Raw genomic sequence first — 11052 nt, 5'->3', positions numbered from 1 at the left:
AAGAGAATTTTTTTTTTGTTAATGTTTCAGTTTAAATGTGCATCATATATGTATTATGTGTTATGAAAATGTTTTAGATTAAAAACACTTCAGGTGTTGTACTGCCTTCACTCTGTGTTCCGCGTGATGATTTGAAATATCACGGTGGTAAAACTTTCACAGTTGCTGCTACGCCCTCTAACCTAATACCCACCAGCCACTGACCCATTAAAACATAAAATGTTCTATCCTGGTCTTGATGAAAGCTGCAAAAGGCTGTGGGTTAGGATAGTGCATTGTAAAAGAGAACTTTTATATCTATGTCATCTCATCATACTGTCTGGTGTCATTCTGGCCCTTTGGAGAGCAATCCAATCAATCCCATTCCCCCCCTCACTCTCTATGCCCGTACTGCAAACTTGTTTCCTTTTTCAAATTATTCGTTGTCTCTGCTTCCACCACCTTCGTGAATAGTAAGTTCCAGGTCATTGCAGTTAATGTTTATTCCTCCTCACAAGCTTCCCTACATCTCTTGCCCAAAACCTTAGTACAAAGGCAAGAGGACACAGATCTATCATCTCATGGGAAGATTTTTTCCTTGTCTCCCTTATCCAAGCCTGTCACAAAGAACAAAGAAAAGTACAGCACAGGAACAGGCCCTTCAGCCCTCCAAGCCTGCACCGATCATATTGCCCGTCAACTAAAACATTTTGCACCTCCGGTGTCCGTATCCCTCTATTCCCATCCTATTCATGTATTTGTCAAGCTGCCTTTTAAACACCACTATTGTACCTGCTTCCACCACTTTCTCTGGCAGCAAATTCCAGACACTCTCTACCCTCTGCCTAAAAAAACTTGCCCCGCACATCTCCTCTATAGTTTTCTCCTCTCACCTTAAATCTATGTCCCCTAGTAATTGACTCTTCCACCCTGGGAAAAAGGTTCTGACTATCTACTCTGTCCATGCCACTCATAATTTTGTAAACTTCTATCAAGTCGCCCCTCAATCTCCGTCCTTCTAGTGAGAACAATCCAAGTTTCTCCAACCTCTCCTCATAGCTAATAACCTCCAGACCAGGCAGCATCCTGGTAAACCTCCTCTGCACCCTCTCCAACGCCTCCATATCCTTCTGTTAATGTGACCAGAATTGCACACAATATTCCAAGTGTGGCCTAACCAAAGTTCTATACAGCTGCAGCATGACTTCCCAGCTTTTATATCCATACCCCTGCCGATGAAGGTAAGCATGACATATGCCTTCCTGACCACCTTATCCACATGCGTTGCCACTTTCAGTGACCTGTGGACCTGTACACCCAGATCTTTCTGCCCTTCGATGTAGTTAAGGGTTCTGCCATTTACTGTATAATTCCTGCCTGTATTAGACCTTCTAAAATGCATTACCTCGCGTTTGTCTGGATTAAACTCCATCTGCCATTTCTCCGCCCAAGTCTCCAACCGATCTATATCCCGTTGTATCCTTTGACAATGCTCTTCACTATCTGCAACTCCTCCAACCTTGGTGTCATTTGCAAAATTACTAATTAGCCCAGTTACATTTTCCTCCAAATTATTTATGTATACCACAAACAGCAAAGGACCCAGCACTGATCCCTGTGGAACTCCACCAGTCGCAGCTCTCCATTCAGAAAAGCACCCTTCCACTGCTACCCTCTGTCTTGCACAACCTTGCACACTTCTGTCAAATCTCCCCTCAACTTGCCTTGCTCCAAAGAGAACAGAAACAGCCTCTCCAACCTAACCTTGTAGCTAAAATCCCTCATCCCTGCAACCATTCTGTTAAATGGTGGTCCACAGCTCATCAGCTACCTTTTAAAGGGCAGTGAATCTGATGTCGGCAAATACATCATGTGACTTCAGCCTGTATTGTTTTGATTTGGAGCTGACCACTTGGGCAAAGCAAGATTTCTGAAGAAGGCCACAGACCTGAAACGTTAACTCTGTTTCTCTTTCCATGGGTGCTGCCAGTTCTGCTGAATATTTCCAACACCCACAGTGTCAGGGTAATGTTGACAAGGACAGAAGGAGAGCTCCTGGCTCTTTAGCAACTCCAGAAACTGGAATTGGAGTGTCCGCCGCCTTGTCAACAAGTTTTGCAGTGAAGATTCACTCCAAACCTTTAGTTGGAGGCAAGCAAAATTTGACCAACAGCATCCTGGCAAGTTGGGCCTCTGTTTGATGTCCTACTGGAAGGACAATGGAGTACTCCCTGATATGCGTGCTCCTGCCCTGTTTCATTTTGGGCGAGGATGAGTTTGCATATTTTTTTTTTCGCATCAACCTCATAGACATTTACAGCACAGGAGAAGGCTATTCGGCCCATCATACCTGTGCCAGTGGACAAAATCTGATTTTTTTTTTTAAAAGCTTCAATACTTGTGCCAATGTAAATTAACAAACGATCTGATTGAGTGGAAAGTGTTTTCATGTTTACCTTGTCCATCTCTTGCACCCCTTGTAAATGGGAGAGGATAATTAAATCTGGGGGTGAAGGGAAACTGCAGAGACTGTTAATAGCGAGGGTATTGAGGCCTCGTGATGCGTGTGTGTTCCAGGTCACTTGCAATCGGAGTTACCGTGACAACATGCACTTCCGCAGGTTTTCTGTGTTATGGATAGTGATGGGAAGAAGCTCCAACTTTCCTTCCATCCCACGGCTGACCAGGAATCTCTCCCGCCTTGACACCTGCCATTTTGGCGTGACGAGGAAGGATTTTCAGGTTGACTCTGGACCTCTTCAGTCACACTATAAACGCAGCTTTTACTTGGTCATCGGGTCCAGGGGCGGGACTCGAACCGGGAGCGTCTGGCTGAGAGGCAGGGTTGCAACCCACTCCTCCACCTCGTACTTTTAGGGAGCCAATATTAAACCACGTGCCCCAGGCCGATGAGGAGGTCCCAATGATGCATTGATTTAGGATATGGGTGAGAATCCAATGTGGTTCAGTTTTCTGTTGAGCAGTGGCAGTGAATTTACCCACAAGGAAGATAAATAAACTTCCCAGCTGTACACGCAACCTGCCGCACAATGTATTTTTGGCACTGACAGCCTAAAGGTTATGGTTGCTGTTCGAAATAAGGGTTTTTAGTCATTGCAGAGCAGCGCGCTGGCACCTTGATTGTTTACAATTGATGAACAGATCTCAGTGCAGAGCTCCCCAAACTGGGGGTTGTGCCGAGCTCTGGCTGAATGTTAACAGCTGCGAGAGCCCTTTAAGTCGTCGTTAATGTTTTTTTTTTAAACGGTGCGTGTGGCCTAAATGGACAATACCCGAGGACTGATTCCTGCTCCAGAAAACTAACTGAAAAGGTAGGTTTTTAAAAGTATGTGAAGGTTAAAAACTCTTGTTTACTCTCCCCACCACAACCACCCCCCCTCTCCCCGAGTCTCTCAGATCTGAGTGAGTGGGGCGGGGGGGGTCACGTCACGGCAACTTTAAAGTCTCAGGGGTTGGGTTCCCAGTGGGAAAAAGTTTGGGAACCACTCACTGTCTTGGCGTAAGAAATAGTGGGTCACATGCCCCTCGAGCCTGTTCTGGTATCCGGCAAGACCATGATTCCACTTTGCCACCCTTTCCCCATATTCTCTATCTTTTACGTTTATAAAGCATCTTTCACAACCACAGGACATCTCAAAGCGCTTTACAGCCAATGAAGTACAAGTGTTGAAGTGACTGCTGTAATGTAGGAAATGTGGCAGCCAATTGGCACACAGCAGGCTCCCACAAACAGCAATGCGATAACCAGATAACCTGTCTTTGTGAAGGTCAGTGAGGGGTAAAATTGGTCATGAAACCAGGAATAACTCCCCTACTGTTCTTTGTAATGGGGTGGTGTGGTGGGTAGCACCCCTGCCTATAAGCTGGAAGCTCCGGGTATGAGTACCTTAAGGGCTTGACAACCACATGGAAGTTGTGTTTATAAATGTGGCCCTGTAATTCCTTCCAATACACCTATAGCTGTGGGTAAGAGTAGGAGAGTCTCCTGGTCAGCCAGACTTGATGTCGAGTGGTGCCCCTCAAGCTATAGCCACTGGTGACAGGCTAGCGACCGGTTCCAGGGAAAAACTAGCAGTGGAAACAGATGTCAGCACATGATTTGTTTACCTCGTGGGAAAGCCTTTAAGTCTAAGTCTTCTTTGAAATGGGGCTTTGGTATCTTTCACAGCCAGCTGAGATGGCAGCCAGGGCCTCAGTTTCAAGTTTCATCCAGAAGACAGCACCTCTGACTGTGCAGTGCTCCCTCAGCACTGCACTGGAGTATCAGCCCTGGAGAGGGACTTGAACAAAGTGATTCAGAGGCGGAAGTAAAACCGACCGAGACACAGCAGACGTTCCCTTAGTGAGCGAAAATCTAACAATCTGTCTTAAATATAGTTGAACCTTTTGAGGTAGAGAATGCCAAAGATTCACAACCTCTTGACATCAACCCTGTCAAACGCTCTGAGAATTTTACTATAACTCATTCTTCTAAACTCCAGAGGGTTATGTGCTTAGGCGGCTCCATCTCTTGCATTCCGACCGCTGAAAAATAAGTGATATAATCTACAGAAGTAGAAGTGACAAGTCTAGATCAGTGTTGCACAGCAGAACCTACAGTTTGCCACACAATATTCCAACAAGTGAACCCAAACGTAGCGCTCCAGAAAAGCAAAGCGATAAACCTTGGGTTGAAGTTGTTGCTTGAAATGTTAGTTGAGATCATAGAAAATTTACAGCACAGAAGGAAGCCATTTGGCCCATTGTGTCCGCTGGTTGACTTAACCCAATTCCAGCTTCCTGTGTTAGGCCCGGGGCCTTGCAGGTCACAGCTCTGCAAGTAGATATCTGAGTATGTGGCGAGAGTTTCTGTCTCTACCACCCTTTCAGGCAGTGGGTCATAAGCCCATACCACCCTTTGGGTGAAAAAATGTTTTCTCATCTCCTTTCTAATCCTTCTATCAATTATGTAAAATCTCTACCCCCTCGTTTTTGACCCGTCTGCCAAAGTAAATAGGTCGTCCCAATTTATCCCATCTTGATTCCTTTTTTTTTAATCATTCATTTGTGGGATGTGGGCATCACTGGCTAGGCCAGCACTTATATACCATCCCTAATTGCTTTCATTCAGAGGGCATTTAAAATTCAACCACATTGCTGTGGGTCTAAGGTCACATGTAGGCCAGACCAGGTAAGGACAGCAGATTTCCTCCCCTAAAGGGCATTGGTGAACCAGATGGGCTTCTACAAAAAAGAAGAAAAATCAGCAATGGTTTCATGGTCATCCTTTAATTCCAGATTTTTATTGAATTCAAATTTCACTATCTGCTGTAGTGAGATTCATACCCGGGTCCCCAGAGCATTACCCGGAGCCTCTAGAATACTAGTCTAGTCACAATAACAAAATGTCACACCTCCCACTTAAATCACCCCTCGACCTTCTCTGCTCCAAGGAAAACAGCCCCAGACTCTTTGTAGCTAAACATTTCCAGCCCTCGGTCCAGTTAGTAATGTTGTAGAATACGCTGCTTTCCAAACAGACGGCTTCTCGATGCTCCCTTAAGCAAAAGCAAAGCAGCCTATGTTGCAAAGCCACTGGATCCAAATGCTGCCAAATATGACACAAAAGCAAAGTACTGCGAATGCTGGAAATCTGAAACAAAATGAGAGCATTTCTTCTGGATTCCTAGAAATGCTCAGCAGATTGGGCAGTGTCTGTGGAGCGAGAAACGGTTAACATTTCAGGTCAACCCTTCATCAGAAATTTAATAATTTACGAACAAGTACAGAGTCAGGGAAAAAGGGAAGGGGGAGAGGGGAAAGAACAAAAGGGGAAGGTTCGTGTTACAGGGTGGAAGACAGGAGTGATTAAATAACAAAAGGGATGATGCTGGTGCAAGTTAAAGGGCTGGTAATGGACAATAAAGAAAGAAGAGATGGGTTCGGATGAGAAATCCCAGCACCTGGTGTCCAGAGAAATTGTGGGTATGATCTGAGGTTGTCGCATTCAATACTGATGCCAAAAGTAGAATGAATGCTTCACAAGTTTAAAATCCTGAGCCCGACCATCAACATACATAGGGTTACACTTTATATCTGGCACACAAATAGCCCGTTTGGCCCAACCAGTCCATGTTACTAAGATAAAAGCAAAATACTGCAGATGCTGGAAATCCAAAACAAAAACAAAAATACCTGGAAAAACTCAGCAGGTCTGACAGAATCTGCGGAGAGGAACACAGTTAACATTTCGAGTCCGCATGATTCTTCAACAGAACTAAGAAAAAATAGAAAAGGGGTGAAATATAAACTGGTTTAAGGGGGGATGGGACAGGTAGAGCTGGATAGAGGGCCAGTGATAGGTGGAAATAGCCAAAAGATGTCATAGACAAAAGGACAAAGAGGTGTTGAAGATGGTGATATTATCTGAGGAATGTGCTAATTAAGTGTAGAAAGCAGGACTAACAAGGTACAGATAGCCCTAGTGGGGGTGGGGTGGGGTGAAGGAATCGAAAAAGGCTAAAAAGGTAGAGATAAAACAATGGATGGAAATACATTTAAAAATAATGGAAATAGATGGGAAAAGAAAAATCTATATAAATTATTAGAAAAAACAAAAATGAGGGAAAAATCAGAAATGGGGTAGGGATGGAGGAGAGAGTTCATGATCTAAAATTATTGAACTCAATATTCTGTCCGGAAGGCTGTAAGGTACCTAGTCAGAAGATAAGGTGCTGTTCCTCCAGTTTGCGTTGAGCTTCACTGGAAAAATGCAGCAGGCCAAGGATGGACATGTGGGCATGAGAGCAGGGTGGAGTGTTGAAATGGCAAGCGACAGGGAGGTCTGGATAATGCTTGCGGACAGACCGAAGGTGTTCTGCAAAGCAGTCACCCAGTCTGCATTTGGTCTCTCCAATGTAGGGGAAACCGCATTGGGAGCAACGAATGCAGTAGTTGAGGGAAGTGCAAGTGAAATGTTGCTTCACTTGAAAGGGTTGTTTGGGCCCTTGGACGGTGAGGAGAGGGGAAGTAAAGGGGCAGGTGTTGCATCTTCTGCAGTTGCATGGGAAGGTGCCATGGGAGGTTTTGAGGTGTAGGGGGTGATAGAGGAGTGGACCAGGGTGTCACAGAGGGAACGATCCCTACGGAATGCCGCCGGGGGGGGGTGAAGGGAAGATGTGTTTGGTGGTGGCATCATGCTGGAGTTGGCGGAAATGGCGGAGGATGATCCTTTGAATGCGGAGGCTGGTGCGGTGATAAGTGAGGACAAGGGGGACCCTATCATGTTTCTGGGAGGGAGGAGAAGGCGTGACGGTTGAGGGTGGAAAACCTCGGTTAAGGAAGAAGGAGGACATGTCAGAGGAACTGTTTTTGAAAGTGGCATCATCAGAACAGATGCAACGGAGGCGAAGGAACTGAGAGAATGGGATGGACTCCTTATAGGAAGCGGGGTGTGAGGAGCTGTAGTCGAGGTAGCTGTGGGAGTCGGTAGGCTTGTAATGGATATTCCTTGACCTCTCTGTCACCAGAAATTGAGACAGAGAGGTCAAGGAAGGGAAGGGAAGTGTCAGAGATGGACCGTGTGAAAATGATGGAGGGGTGGAGATTGGAAGCAAAATTAATAAAATTTTCCAGGTCCCTTGTAATGTGTCCTGGTGACCACAAGAGGACACCAGTGACCCATCAGTATAGCTGGAATGTGGGAGAAGGAGGGGGGGAAAGGTCACATTTTTATCATGTTGCTCTCTGATTTCATGAAAATATTTATACACATTTTTGTCCTGTTTATAGTCTATGCTTCATTTGTTAAAATTTGCAATTTGTTTTTGTTTTGAGGTTGTGTTCAGTTGAATACAAAAGATTCTATAAATTACATCGAACATACAGAAAGCGGCCATTTGTCTCAAATGATCTAGGCAGTGTTTATATTCCATACGAGCCTCATAATCTAATTACTACTTCCCACTGTGTATGCTGAATGTTGTAATTTTGACCTTTTTAGGAGGCATCAATCCCTCCCTCCATCTCCCGATGGTGATGGAAGAAAACCTTCAAAATAGGAAATGGACTTTGAACAATTAAATTACTACTTGATTAATAAAGTTGCACTTGCTCAAAATACCAAATGGTTGAAAAACTAATGTGAAGGACAAGGGCCATTAATTATTCCAAACCTGAGTTTTAAAAGCCTAAGGGTCGGCAAGAGGTTATTTTTTATTTTATTAATTTATTATTTTAAGACCCTGAGAAAGAATGTTTAATATTGTGTTGGGTATAGGAATGTACAGACAAGAGTAGCCATTTAGCTCCTTGAGCCTGTTTCTTTGATCTGTGACCTAACTCCTTTGCCCCTTATCCCTTAATGCTTTTAATTAAATAAAAAACCTATCAATCTCTGATTTAAAATGAACAATTGATCTAGCATCAATTGTCATTTTTGGAAGAGAGTTCCAAACTTCTACCATCCTTTGTGTGTAGAAATGTTTCCTAATTTTACTCCTGAAAGGTTTGGCTTTAATTTTTAGTCTATGCCCCCTGGTCCTAGATATCCTACCCAGCAGGAATACTTTCTCTCCCAAAATGTTCCCCTTTATATCTTGGGAAGTTTGATCAAATCACCCTTAACTTTTTATATTCCAGGCAAGCACAACCCTAACTTGTGTTTCATCGCTCATAACTTAACCCTTGGAGCGCCGACGTCATTCTGGTAAACCTATGTTGTTAGATTGACTCCAGTGTGTACTGATTTTAATAGTGAAGGAAGGAGAACTCGTAGCCTGGTGTTTAATCTGCCCTTGTTAATCTGCACACAGCCACCATGATGGAATTAGATGACCATTCATAGATGGCTGACTGGGAAGTTCAACACAGGACATATATTTATATATATATATATATTTATAATGTGACTTTAGCCAAATCAAATGTCTCAAGGCACTTCACATGAGCATTGTAAAGCAAAATTAGACACTGAGGCACTTAAGGTGATATTAGGGCAAATGACCAAAAGCTTGGTCAAAGAGGTAAATTTTAAGGAGTGTCTTAAGGGGTGCGGGAGTGGTATAGATAGGGTTTTAGGGATGGAATTGGGGAGGTGGTGGCATAGTGGTATTGGCATTGGGCTGGTAATCCAGAGACCCAGGGTAATGCTCTGGGGGCCTGGGTTTGAATCCCACCACGGCACATAGTGGAATTTGAATTCAATAAAATAATCTGGGATTAAAAGTTTAATGGTGACCATGAAGCCATTGTTGATTGTTGTAAAAAACCCATCTGGTTCATTAATGTCCTTTAGGGAAGAAATTTGCTGTCCTCAACTAGTCTGGCCTACACGTGACTCCAGATGTACAACAATGTAGTTGACTCTTAAAATGCCCTCTGAACAAGGGCATTTAGGGATGGGCAATAAATGCTGGTCTAGCCAGCGACACCCATATCCCATGAACGAATTTTTTAAAATTCCAAAGCCTGGGGCCTTGTCACCTACCACCAATAGTGGAGCAATTCAAATCAGGGATCCTCAAGAGGCCAGAAATGGAGGAGTGCACATATTTCTGAGGATTGTGGGGCTGGAGGAGATAGCCGAGAAAGAGAAGGGGTGTGGGCCTGTGGAGGGATTTGAAAACAGGAATGGGAATTTTAAAATCAAGGTGCTGCTCGGTTGGGAGCCAATTGGGTCACCCAGCACAGGGATGGTAAGTGGATGGGTCCTGATGAATGTTTGGATGAGGGCAACCAAGTTTTGGATGACCTTAAGTTTATGGAGGGTAGAATTTTGGAGGCTAGTCAGGAATGTTTTGGAATAGTCAAGTCTAGAGGTAATGAATGAATGAAAGTATATTACAAACAAAGGTACTGCAGTCTGCTCATAGCTGCTAAAGGTGACTTATGATGTTGAAACATTGTAGGTTTGGGATCTTGCTAGCTGCGTGGTAGCAATGCACTAGTGAGCAGGAGATGTACAGTAAGTTTTAATGTTCTGATTTCTTCAACAGGAAAGCACAGGATCCACTGCTGTCCAGTAATCTTATTCCTGACAGTATAGCTTAGGAACAAATTGGTTATGGTTAACTGCTTCCCATAATAGCACTGGCTTTACCAAGTAAATGAGCACTTTCACTACATTCAGCAAGTATTTCATTGGACGTAAGAGGAGTTATATAAATGCAAGTTCTTTTGTTACAGGAACGAAACAGGTCATTCAGCCCAAATGCTACATGCTGGCCTTTATGCTCCACATGCGCCTCCTGCTGCCCCTCTTCATCTAACCCTGTCGGCTTATCCTTCAACTGGGTTTCTCCCAGCTTTGAGAATGAAATTTCCAGAACAGTATCCCACATTCACTGCTCTGCACTGTCAGTCAGTGTAAGAAGAGCAGGGGTATTCTCCTGGGTCTCCAGACAAGTATTTATCTCTCAGCAAATATCACCATAACAAATATCTGGTCATTATCACTTTGCAGTTTGGAGGAGCTTGCTGTGTGCAAATTGGCTGCTGTGTTTCACACATTGCAACCGTGACTACACTCCAAAGGTTCTTCATTGGCTATTAAGCACTTTGGAATATCCTGAGGAAATGCAAGGTGCTATGTAAATGCAAGTCTTTCTATTTCATTAGAGGGAGGGGTCTCTTGCATGAAGTAGTTGAATGGCTTCTTGAAGTAGCTCTACTGTGAACAATTCTGATAACCAGCTTGTACAATCTTGTATACAACTGCTTCTCTCTCCCTGGACCCTATAAAGTACTAATTTTCAAGCTAACAGTGGTGTTGCTGCAAGTGGAAAAGTTCCACGCATAACAATGCTGATGCCTCTCAGACTGAGTTAATGAAGCTGAAGCTAAGCTGATTTTTAGATGAGTGGAGTTTTCTTTTTTGTTCAGACTTTTCACCACCTTCTCCCTGTCCAGTCAGCAGGTCTGAAACTTTCCATTAAGTTTCTAATCTTACTTTGTACTGTTGCGAAGATCTAGTTCATCTTTCATGTGTTTTAGAACAGAATTTCTAGCTTTTGGAACTAAAGGTTAACTGTAGAAAATAGGATAAATGCAGAGTAAGCTTGGAGCCTATTAAAC

The sequence above is a fragment of the Carcharodon carcharias genome, chromosome 23, assembly GCF_017639515.1.
Source record: "Carcharodon carcharias isolate sCarCar2 chromosome 23, sCarCar2.pri, whole genome shotgun sequence".
Classification (NCBI taxonomy): Eukaryota; Metazoa; Chordata; class Chondrichthyes; order Lamniformes; family Lamnidae; genus Carcharodon; species Carcharodon carcharias.
Note: the sequence above shows the minus strand (reverse complement) of the source record.